This window comes from Pieris napi, chromosome 18, assembly GCF_905475465.1.
Source record: "Pieris napi chromosome 18, ilPieNapi1.2, whole genome shotgun sequence".
NCBI classification, from domain to species: domain Eukaryota; kingdom Metazoa; phylum Arthropoda; class Insecta; order Lepidoptera; family Pieridae; genus Pieris; species Pieris napi.
Genome location: NC_062251.1, coordinates 10791343 through 10804637, shown reverse-complemented (window position 1 = coordinate 10804637; position 13295 = coordinate 10791343). Strand labels below are relative to the sequence as shown.

The window sequence follows — 13295 nt, the reverse complement described above, 5'->3', positions numbered from 1 at the left end:
GTTGAAAGGACAGAGTGCAAAAAGCATAAGTGTGAAATTCTAAGCTATCATGCATGTACAAGTGCTTACTTGTCGATCGAACAACGGTGGATTATCGTTAACATCGGTGATTTCAACGGTGAAAGAACAGACTCCTTCCAACGATGGGTCGCCTTGATCTGTAGCTTTGACTGTAACTGAAACAAACTTCCCATCATCCCCTTCCCTATCGAACACTTTGTTCGTGGACACTTCGCCTGTTTCTTCGTCAACCGTGAATTTTGTACCCTTTTGATTAGGCTGCTGTACAATGGAATATTTGACTTGGCCATTAACTCCTTTATCTTCGTCCGTGGCGTGTACTTTTATCACAGGACTACCATTCGGTGCACCTTCTTCGACTTTAGGGAAATACGTTGGACAATCCTTGAAAATCGGCTTGTTATCATTTACATCAGTTATAAATACAACGACGACTGCAGTAGACGTGTGTATGGTCGCATCGCCGTTAACGCAACATGCGCCGTCATCCAAAGCTGTGACATTCAGTTCATACTTATCTCTGTCCAACGATATAGCTTTATTATGTAATCGTATGACTCCAGTTATTTCTTCAATTACGAATTGGCCTGAGCTTGTGCCACCTCCGACGAAACCAAAGCGAACATTATCCCCATCTTTATCTGACGCAACAACAGTGGTGACCAAAGTATTGGGACCTGCATTTTCATCTACATTAGGCTAACTGTAGCAGTTCCAGTTTTTGCTGGTTCTCCCTTATCCTTTGCAGTTACCACAAACTCGTAGTAAGCGTTGTTATTGTCAGCATCCAACTGCTTGTTGTTAGTGATGATACCGTTTGAATCGACACTGAAGTGATCATCTGAAAATAATAAAGTATGCATTTAGAATACAAAAAAATGGTTAAAAAATCTATATTTTAGGGTAAAAAAGGTGTTTTTATATTATATTGTGAATAATACAAATGATTAGTGACACCTAGTCGGTCTAACTTTAGTGTTCAGTTTTGAATTCAATATGTAATAAATTGTATTTGTATTGCATTAATAACAAACTTAATATATGTAACATTAATATATGTAACATACGTAACAATGATGATGTTTATTTATAAGAACGGTTACGTTTTTGGGCTGATATATTGCTTATTGTAATTATATTGCTTATAATAAGTATCACGGTTACCTGAAACTAAATATTCAATCTCAGCGTTCTTCCCAGAGTCAGCGTCCATAGCTTTCACTTTAAGGATGCTTGTGCCCAGCGGAATGTCTTCATCGACGTTGTGTGCTTGGTAGTCTGGTAACTCGAACTTGGGAGCGTTATCGTTGACGTCAGAGACGCGTATTGTTAACTGAAATTAACATGGAAAATTATGACCAAATAAATATAAATTTATTACAAAAATATTAAATTTGAGAATTATAACTAGTCTGGCCTAGTATCTAACTAGTGTTTATTTACTGTTACATAAAAACTTTTTCACATAGATTTTCGTGTCCATTATCAAATTATGGTAGTTAGAGAATAGCTGTCGGTCAAATTCCAGACACATCCAAAGCTTGGTATCTGCCGTATGTTCGTATATCGTACTATCAAGAGATACAACAACACTTCATCTGTCGAAGACCATAAAAGATCGGGGCGACCGCGCGCTGTTAGTACTACAAAGGCTGTTAATGCTGTTAAAGCCAGAATTCGTCGAAACCCTATTAGGAGCAAACAATCTTATATAAATGAAGATTCCCGCTAGGACTCTGTCGCGTATTATAAAACAAGACCTGAAGCTCGGTGCTTATCGTCGATATACAGGACATCCCCTAAATCAATATTTACAATTAAAGAGAGAGGATACATTGAAACGCCTTGTGTCGCGATACGCTGGTGAAAAGCACAGAAATATCCTCTTTACCGATGAAAAATCATGATTGTAGAACACTACAATAAGCAAAATGATAAACTGTACACTCACAGTTCTAAAGAATCTGCTCAAGTGCAACAACTATTATTTAATTAATTATAAATTATGTTTGAATAGTGTTGTCCGAGTTGCTTGCGACTCTCATCCCTGAGCTCGTAAGTTCGATCCCCGGCCGTGCACCAATGAACGTTTTGTCTACTGTGCACATATAACTTTCGCTTGTACGGTGAAGTAAAACATCCTGATTCGCGAGGAAATCCGCAAGACTCAAATATACAAAATCGACGGCATATGTCGGATAGAAGGCCGATCTTGTCTATGAAATAAAAATTATCAAAGAAATAGATACAATCTAAGATCCATTTAGGGTTGTAGCGCCACTGGATTATTATTATTATTTGAAACAAGAGTAAGAATTCCTTAAGCGCCATCTAGTGTAGTGTCAATAAACTATTTCAACACGACGAACTCATTTATAAGTCATGCAATCCCTCCTAGATGGCATTAGTTGTATCGCAAAAAAAAACTCTAACGGTCCGTTTTTATGTTTATAAATCTTAGCTTTATTTAAATTAACTTACATCAACAGACGTGGAAAATCCTCCAGAATCTTCTGTCGCGGTGACCACTAGAGAGTACACGTGCGGTTGTCTCAGGTCTTCGAAATCTAATTCTTTAGCGAGCTTCACGATACCAGATGAAGGGCCAATGTTGAATGTTCCTGCTCCTTGCCCCTGAGCCTTCAGCGTGTAACGGATTTCACGGTCAGCAAATGACTTCGCTTTCACCGAAATTATACTGAAAAGATATGATGATATTTTAAGCATGGTGAGAAGACGTGCATCTAAATTAATAAACAAAACGTGAAAACTAATTCGTTTATGTTTATAATAGACGAATACTTTTTGATTATTCGTCCATCTACTAGTTTATTGGATAGAATACTGAATATTTTAAAATTATAACGGATTTTGTGTTGCCCACGGCTTAGCTCTTTAATAAAGTGTAGTGTACTCCCAGTTTAAGCTTGAAGTATGTATCTAGTATACATTTGACCAGTAAAATGATATGGTACACTCCGATACATGGTACATTACACACACAACTACGTGGGTAACACTGAAAATGTTTAGAATTGGCCAGTAAGAAACATTGCTAATGAAAACTTTTTTTTAATTTAAATTTTAGAACTCTTTGGTAACCTAATGTAGTATATTGCATTCATTTGTCATTTGTTTTTGTGAATTAGCGGCAAATCTAAAACTCTTGTAACACGTGAAAATAAACCTGACGCGAGAAAATTTTCGGTCAATTATTTATTATGATTTTCGTTGTGGGCTTACTCAACAACAAAGTTGTGATAGGCTGCGATTAGCATTTCTTAATGAAGCCTCATCTTGTGCCACTATTAACAATTGGTTTAACGAGGCTAAGCATGGACGTAGCAATCTCTGCTACTACTGAAGATGACATCAGTGCTGTGCGACGCATGATAGAGGAAGACAAGCGAGTGACCTATCAGCAGATACGAGCAAGCCTAGGCTTTGGTATGAGTCAAGTTCAAAAAATATTACACTAACATTTAGGGGTCAGGAAGCTTTGTACCGGATGGATTCCCCATACTGTAACAGACGACCAGAAACAACTTCGCATGAATTGGTATCGCCAAATGTTAGATAAGCTCGTCACAGGTGATGAAAGCTGGATATATTGCTATGAACCCAAAACTAAAGATACAATTCGTGGTATTCGCTTTACGAGCCCTGAAGATGAGGTAAAAGTGTACGAAAATGCCATAGAAGAGACCCCTAAGGAAGAATGGGCCCACTGCTTTTCTCAGTGGTGGAACCACTCGAATGCGACGATGTGTAGAAAGGAACGGAGATTACTTCGAAAAACAATAAAAGTATTGGCAACTTTCTACATTAAGCCGTTTTTCATTTTCTAAACATTTTCAGTGTTCACTAGATATTATGTAAAGTTAGGCTTGTAACCTAATTTTTTGCAAGGTTAAAAGTATAGTTTAATATAATTAATAACGTCTTACTCTGAATCTTTTTTCTGATTTTCCGCAATATAACTGGGCAAGTAGAATTGTGGGGCTCGCTTTCCTCCAACTATGCTAAGCCGTTCTTCGGGCGTTGACTGGAACCGCCTTTCATCTACACGACCACTCTGAAAATTGCACAAAATGCTTTAGCGGTTATTGGGAAAACAATGACATTGCCGAGGCACATACAACTTGTCGTCGATAAAAAGTGATAATAAAAACAGCTTCTTTTGTTTTTTTTTTCGCTTTGAAATTATCAGGCTAAAAAGTTATTTCAACATTTTTAACGATGAACCAGCTCATGAAATATACATCTACAAAACTTTCCAGACTGAAATTATTTTATTTCAATCAAAGAAATTTTATTTATTCTGGAAAATGTTCAGTCATCGAACTCTCTTAACAGCGTAACTTAATACAAATAATTTGTATTAATGAAATAAAATGTATATTTTTTTACTAATATTTAAAATATGTTATCACCACACCAGTACAATAGTAAAAAAAGTTGATATGAAATCACTTTTACCGGATCAAAAGCAGAAATTTTAGCATTTTTATAAAAAAAACAAATATTTTTTTGAAGAATTAAAGTTGTACAACTGTACCAACATTTTGCGTGCCCTATGAATAAGCCAGTGACCATGCCTGTAGACTTGTAGAGTATTTTATTTCAAATTTATGATTTCTGGATAATACATTAATCATTGTATTCAAGTATGTCTAACGACATGATTTTTATCATATATGAAACCTCAAGAGGCACTAAAAACTATGTAATAGATGAACAAGAATTGAAGATAAGCGATGTTAGCGTAAACGCAAATATAAAGCGACAACCTGGGGCATTTATAGCGTAGGTACATTCGTGGTAGTACCAATTCCAGCAAACCATATTCATATTCTTCACACTATATTTTTACACGAATAAAGTGTAACAGATTACCTGATCTTCCGCTTTCACATACAGCACATACTCCATGTCTAGTTGAAATGGATCAGTTCCCCTCGTACGGACGACACCAGACCGCTCATCAACCTCGAACCTCCCTCCAGTTCTATCTCTGACTATGAAGTAGTGGATGTTGTGATCTGTATCAGGATCCCTCGCTTGAAGAGTAAAGACTGGTGTGTTGGGGGCCGCATTGAGTTGGACCACAGTCTGCATTGGCAGCGGTCGGTTGATGAAGTATGGAGGCTCATCGTTCACGTCCTTTACGTGAATGATCACGCGCTGGTTGTCTGTATCTGAAATGATAAGATTGGTTGAAGACAATAACTTCTATTTGGTTACCAAGTATTCGGCATTTGTTCTTTTGTGAAGATTAAAAGCAATATAATATATCCTAACAAAACTACTCAATAAAACCTAAATAGAAATTGAACTATTTTATACATTGAAATGTATATTTTCTCTCTCTCTATCTATCTCTGAAGAGCATTAAGTAACTTTTCTTCTCCTATTTGCATACAACACATAGTTATAGACAAAGGATATATTCTGCTCAAATTTACTTAGGGCATTTTAACTTTTAACAGAGACGGTAAGAGCTTTCCACTAACTTAGTCATTTATCCCGACAGTACCCTCTACCCAATTAGCCACTAGTTCGTAATATAAATTACTTAAAGTTTAAAACAATGTTGCGGAAACAATAGCGAGATAGTCTGAAGATAAAAATGCTTACATAAAGATAACTTTTCCAATTACGGAAATGGATTAAACGGTCTCAATGAGTATTTCATTTAAGATATAATCAAACAAGGTTTGGTGGTACTATGTATTGTATTTTATTTAAATCTCTACTCGATAATTTAAGCAACTTTTAAGTCTAAATTAATGACTGAGTATGGATTATCCATTTTTTTCTTCTAAAAAGTCTTCTCGGTATTATTAATTAGAATTTTAATTTTTGTAAGCTCTTCTATAATTGTTGCGTCCAAAATATATTTGGCACCTCTGTATCTCTGACTATTTTGTCATCTGTGTTTAATTACAAATAAATTGTGCGTGTACTAGGTGTACACACGTAAGAAGTGAAACTTCTTTATGATCTTATTTTTCGAAAAATGATCTACTATATGCAACTTTAGAGAAATTCGTTAAATTAGATAAAGTTTAACAAAAGGCTTTTATTATCATAGACATGAATACAAATATTTCATTTTACCTTATTACTACGAAGATTATTATAGAATTTCATTAATTGTAATAAAATTATTACTATCATTGAAAAACGTGGCGATTTGCTATAAAATTTCTCCCATACGTCGATAAAGAAGTTTCATTCCAACGCCGATAAAGAAGTTTGACTTCAAAAAGCAACATGGCGCGTAACCGAAAAATGTGATGCATAACGAAAAAATGTTACACTAAATTTTTTTCCAACCTCGATAAAGAAGTTTCACTTCAATAAAAAAATATTATAGCTATCATTCTTTCACTCTACTTTACCCTGTTACGGTTGTACTCGTATCTAAAGCCTTGTATTGAAATGACTGATTTTTTATGCTACATCATTACATTTTACGATTTTTTCACTTCCCTTTTATTTTTAAGCTCATTATAAAGGTTACTTGGAAAAGATAATTAAGTAGCCGTAAGGCCTCCAATTGTTTTCTTAAGGAGAAAAAAATAATCTCCAATATACATAAATCACATTAATTTAGAAAAGCTTCTACTGTTTACCGTTATTTACTTGGATCCAAATAAATAGTGCTTAGAGAGATTCCATTACCGATTAGATATCTGATATCGCAATACGATAGTATCGACTCATTTAATTAAATGATAGTACAAGTAATCTAAGAGATCGAAAAGTCTACTTATTTCTAAATACTTACACTTCAAGGCCACTGGAAAGCGTGAAATAAATCAATTGTTAGTAAATGTGTTAATAATATTATCATTTAAATACAATTTCATTAAAAAATCGTCTATACTGTCGTCATCGCAAACTCATTAATAATACAAAAATTCCGCCTTTGTAATATTTGAAGAAAACTTCACAAAGGCTTATTATGTTATTTACATATTATAGCTCTCTTCGAGTGCTCTAAGCAGTTGAGGTACGCGTAAGACTGGCTAAAGAAAATTTATTTAAATGTATAGTACTCTTGTAATCGAAAGACCAATGTTATAATATTTCTTATTTATTTAATATAATGGTCAGCCAACAGATTTGCACCTTAATTTACATATTTAAACACACTTTGCACTGTTAGGAATAAGTGCAGACCCATAGGTTGATACACCTTTCTAAGCCACATTAAGTTTTTCCGCGAACCCAACAGAATTTAAGTATTATTGAAATTCATTTACAATGACGTCATTAACACAAAAGCTTGCTTATTACATTATCTCGAAAAAATATATTCAGAGAAGCAAAATTGTAGGCTATACGTTAATTGGCATAAACGCGGCCATTTTGAATATTTCAGGGATTTTCAGGGGATTTACGTAAACCCCTCAAATAAATCCAATGATTGCTGTAATGTTATTGCGAGTGTAGTTTACACATATGTCGATGCATGTGTTTTTCTCCTTACACAGTTTATTTATTATTAACTTTACTTGAAGTCTCATTGCCCCTATAAGCATGGGGCTGACATTACCGCGTCTGGTTATAATTTGCCTTTGCCTGTCAATTCGAAATCACTATGAATCGAGTTCTAGTCTTCTTGATTATACCATGTGCTAAGTAGCTAAGTCACCATGACCGTACAACTATTGTTTCAGGTCAATACGCACAGTAGGCCAGGCCTACTTGTTTTAATATACGACTAGGGTCGACATAGAACAGTAGCTCCTTGCCTGAACTCGGGTTAAGGGGTTTTGAGAAAACAAACATGTAAGTAAAATAGCAAAAGTACAGTATGTCAAACGATTTAAAAGCTTAATTATTTAATTTATCTTATTGTACCAGTTTGGCAGCTACTATAACTAAACTTTGCGCTGCGTTGCCAACTTCCTGCAGAGACAAAAGCAATAACTCTAACAAACTATTGAAACTGTACGTATTCGGTTGAATTTGTGTGCTACGTTGTTTTATTTCATATATCCAAGTTCTGTCATTTATCAAAGCCAACAGCCGTATTCGAAATCTTCAATTAAGAGTTAACCCGTTCAATAAATATGTAAAACCCTATAAATATAATAAAAATATCAAGCAAATGGCACACTTTTCATAACAACGTTAAAAATATTTGACAAAGAGACGTAACAGTAGTAAAAAGAGTGCCATCTCAATTAAGTCTGATTTAGTTTTTATGAGTAACGGGGAAAACTTCAATAGAAATGTAATTAAATGCTAAATAAAATCTTTCCTATGTTTCCTTTAATTTGATGTTGGTTAATCGGTCATAAAATTTTGTAGCAGTTCTATAAACATACAATTAAAATATTTAATCAACCATTAAAGGTACTTTAATAGACCACTTTGGTATGTATATATTATTACACGAAGAAACTACATGATTGGTTATTTAAAGAAAGATACATATGTATCTATAAATGTTATATAATGCAATAGAATAAACCTTATATATAACCCTTTATATGCATCTTCGTTTAATTATTTTAAAAATTAGTAGGTCAGATGTGCTGCCTCATCAATATTGTTGTTGGGAGATGCCATCTTATTTTAACTTTTCAGTTTACTTTGAACTGAGCCCCGTACCAAACAGTGCCTGCGTCAGTACTCTGTAACTACCAATTTGTTTCGCACGATGCCATGTTTACCACATCACCGCTGTAGAGATTAAATAGTTTAGGAACAGAATACATTGTGCCTACAGCATTAAAAAATTTAGACAAATCTTGTAGACCCTGCTGCTGCCCTATAGTCAAGTGATAATTTCAATATTGTGTTAATTAATTTTATGGGTAATTAAATAAAAAATTGTAATTAAAATAATGGTTCTGGCAAAATTGCCAAAACTCTTGAAGTGCTTCTTATGGCCGCTTTTGTAGTAATAACTTATTTAACGTTGTTCATTTATAAGTTATGTACTTTTAAGTTTGATAAGTTTAGTTCTTGTGTGTATGTTTAATAATAATTATGATATGTGTTAATTTATAGATCGGTAGTAACGCATTAAATACGAACACGATTAATAAGATATTGTTTAAAATAGGTAAATGATATTAGATGTCAAGTATAATAAATTTTCCTTAAGCCTTTGACATTTTTTAATATCGGAAAAGTCTTGAGAATAAGTCAAGATTCGCGGAAAATGTTTGCATTTAGGCTCCTATTTTTGGACAACTGCCAATCTTCCAAATATTGTTGATGCTTTATTGTTTTTCCACTATTTATTATACGCTATATATATCAGCATTTTCTTCATATAGAATAGTAGGTCAGCAACTCATAACATAATGTATATAAAATAGGAAAATATAGATGCGTTATAAATTTTAATCAATAAAAGTATAAAAGATAACAAGCAATTGCAAGTAAATTTATATGTTATTAGCAACTGTTTCGCAAAAAAATTTATATGTTTCATCCTTAATCTAATGTCAATCTTATTCACTTATCAAAACATACTCGTATATCGCACACACGTTATATCATATAACATATCGTCAAACGTTGGCATGCCATTTATCATAATAAGTACACTTTCGTGCATGTTTACTAATCTTTAACATATACACAAATCTATGTAGTTTGGTCTTTGGGTTCTTCATTCTGATTTATTTTCAAACCAATATAAACTTATTTTAGATTAACAATATACAATATTTATTATATTTTTATTCTCCAGGATTTTCTCATTTGAATTGTAGTTTAATGTCATTAAATTCCTTAACAGTCATTCAAGAATTCACTTGCAATTTCTCAGTTAATTCCCTTCTCAACGCTGCAATTTAACTTGCGTTTTATGTGTTTAGGTAAAACGTTGAATTAAGTTGCATTTATTATACTAGAAGGATGTATATATAGCGATTAATCTTCATCAGATCAATATTTTATTTCTTGTTCTGTAATCTTTAGACACATGTATGGTTTTCGTTTATTTTATTATTCATGTCTTAAAAACTATTCTCGAATGCTGTTGTCAAATTCATATAAAAACGAATAGATTTTTTAATTAAAAGGTATATATTATTGATTTGGTCATATGGACATTTTTAATGTGGTGAGGACAGAGAATAACAATATATAATTATGCAATACAAAGCAAGAGGCACTTAATACCCGATGCTGTGATTGCTATAATCGTAGAGGTCCGTAGCTCTCGTAGCACAGAGCATTCTCGATGAGCCTGTATGTCACGATAAACAGCAATTATAATGATACCATGAAATATGTTTAAATCTTTCGTATGACAAAGTGATAGTTTAATAGTGAGAGTACAGTAGTGGTCACCTATTACTTTTTTCGTTATAAATCTACTATATAAAAATAAGTCGGGTTTTCCTTCCTGACGCTATATCTCCAGAACGCACGAACCGATTTCCACGGTTTTGCATTCGTTGGAAAGGTCTCGGGCTCCGTGAGGTTTATAGCAAAGAAAATTCAGGAAAAATCAATAGAAATTCAATAGAAAAGCGGGATCACCAAACGAAATGTTACATAAAACGAAGCCATCTGGTGGCGAAACGGAGTTCGCCGAGTTTGCTAGTTAGTCATATATTTTGAAAATGTCAAGATCAGTTTAAATTGTAAATTGTACATAAGCTTTAATTACTTTTTTGTAATTAATATGATTTAAAAAAAATATATTATCTACTGTTCTAGAATCTATAAAACAAACCACTTTATTAATAAAAATCTATATTTTCATATCGTCAATTATTTACGTAGACCAGAGTTTGTTGTTATAATATATTTTAAACATTTCATCATGTTAGTTTTCCTTTACCTATTTAATTAGGCAATTAAACTTTGATATGATTTTAACCGTAAAATATTTATACGGTCATTATGAATACTACAAATAAGCGTTCATGTATAACAAACAGTTAAAGTGGCGTGTTTAACCGTGCATTAACGTACGTTCACATTCGTGTTTTCATTAACTATAACTTGTAATTGCTGCGCTTTAACTGTTAAGAATAAAAAGCTTAATTAATACAAGAAGAATAATTATTATGTTTTTCGAATTTTTGGAGCTTTTAATTAGAATTAAAAGTATAAGTATAAGCCTAATTTGTATAGCAAAGTTGTTAGTAGGCCTTTATTTGAAAGGTAATAAAAAATGTTATGTAAGAAATTACAGAAAAATGTGTAGCTATACTTATAGTTCCCCATGATAATTTCTAAGTCTTATTACACAACTAATATGTGATTTATATTTATTCCTAAGAAACATTAGACTAAAGTTTTCGATACAGACTATTTTTTTTTTAATGTGGTTATAACACTCCAGATTTCACAAGTTTGATTGTTAATGATAACAGCAATCATACAAAATCCCAAGGTTAGTCGTGTAAACCTAGGTATGTCAAAAATGCAAATCTAATCTAAAGATTGCATAGTTCCCAGGTAGTTTACCTCATTGTTAAATTTAGTTAACCTTTCAACCATTACAACTTGTGTTTTATCTGTATTATAAGTTTAAAAAAAATTCACGTTTCACCATTGATTTGTTCTCTCTATATGAGCATTTAACACTGGCTCAGTAAGTGAAGGTGGCCATCGCGAGGAAACCAACATCTCTTTGACCCAAAAATTGACGACACGTCTCAGGTATATGTTGCTTATCACTCGACTGTAAAAAATGAAAATGATCATAGAAATGAATGAAACCTGAACCCAAGACCCATATAGGGGTTGTAGCGCAACTAGATTATTAATATTATTATTATCTCTTTTAGGAAAACAATCGTTCATTTTCTTTAAAGATAAAGAATAAGAAGATTTAGTCTGTAATAAAAAACAAATGAAAGTAGAACATAAAAGTAAGCAAGTTTTACGTAACTGTATTAGAGTTTTACTTTCATAGCCAAAACAAATGATGAATCACTGCCAACAATTTGTGACGACGAATCCCTGCTCATATTACTCACAAAACTATCTACTTACAATAACTGCTTATATTCTTTTCAAACTTAAGTAATCAAGTAAATATTTTTTTTTAATTTGTTCTATGTGCGACTTCCATTTATACCGTCTGTATTTACGTCTCACATACATATTTACAAGCATACATCATCATGCATACATGCCTACCTACTGGAAGCCTACCACCTGCCAGTGCAGATATATATAGCCGTCTTGTTATCCCTACTACCTTCTAATAACCTGCATATTTTATAATCTAGGTGGTATAGTGTCGTAACACATACTGAAATCTCTGAGAATCACCTAATAATCAAGTGGGCAATACCCATAACACGTCTGCATTGATGAGTGTTTACCACACCAGAACCATTACTCAGTTACTTCCAATACCGACATTATTTACTTAAAATAGTAAGGGCCCAGTAGTTCAATCTTTTTAACCTACAAGTATTGTCTAATTGAAACGCAAAGTTCAGTGAGAGCAGTCTGACCTTAGAATGTCATCCCTAAGGTCGTAGGTTTGATCCCCGGCTGTGCACCAATGGACTTTCTTTCTATCAGGGCATTTAACATTCGCCCGAAAGGTGAAGAAAAACATCGTGAGGAAACCGGCTTGTCTTAGACCCAATAAGTCGACGGCGTGTCAAGCACAGCAGGCTCATCACCTACTTGCCTATTAGATTGGTCAATGATCATAAAAAAGTAAAAAAAAAGATTTCTGTAAAAGATACAGAAATCTGCGGCCCAGTTCTTAATAATTCAACACTAAAGCCATTTAAAATCTCTTCAGGTAAATTAAGCATAAAGATGTAATAAAATCTTCGTTGCATAATGTATCGTTAATGGAAGCGTCGTGGATATAAGTGTGCAATAATGTAAGTGCTACGGCTGTTAAAATTACTCGTTGTTAAGTAATTAAGTTAATGTACCGGTCCAGTGAGTCGCAATTAATTGCTTACTGAGATTCACTACTGCTATCGTTTTTTACATATGCCCGTTATCTATGTATAGTATGTTGTTTCTCGGTTTATGTTTTTTTTGCGTATGAGAATTGGTCGTAAAGTACAACCCTGTTCTGTTTGCTTAATTTTTTCTGGTTATTGAGAAAGGGGATAACATCGAAATAGGTATATTTTATGCCTAACCTGTTGTGTCGATAACAATATATTCTATTAAAAAGCTGTATGTTATTAAAATACTTAGCATAAACATTAAGTGGTTACTATTCTAAGACCGTAGACACATATAAAACCCAGAAACGAATACACGTATTGAAAAAAAAATTAAATAAAGGAACATTACCACAAAAG

General features: G+C 33.2%; 1 pseudogene; it reads right to left on the bottom strand.

Annotated features, from left to right (window-relative positions):
* Positions 1-13295, bottom strand: part of LOC125058678 — a 318204-nt pseudogene that overhangs the window by 231578 nt on the left and 73331 nt on the right.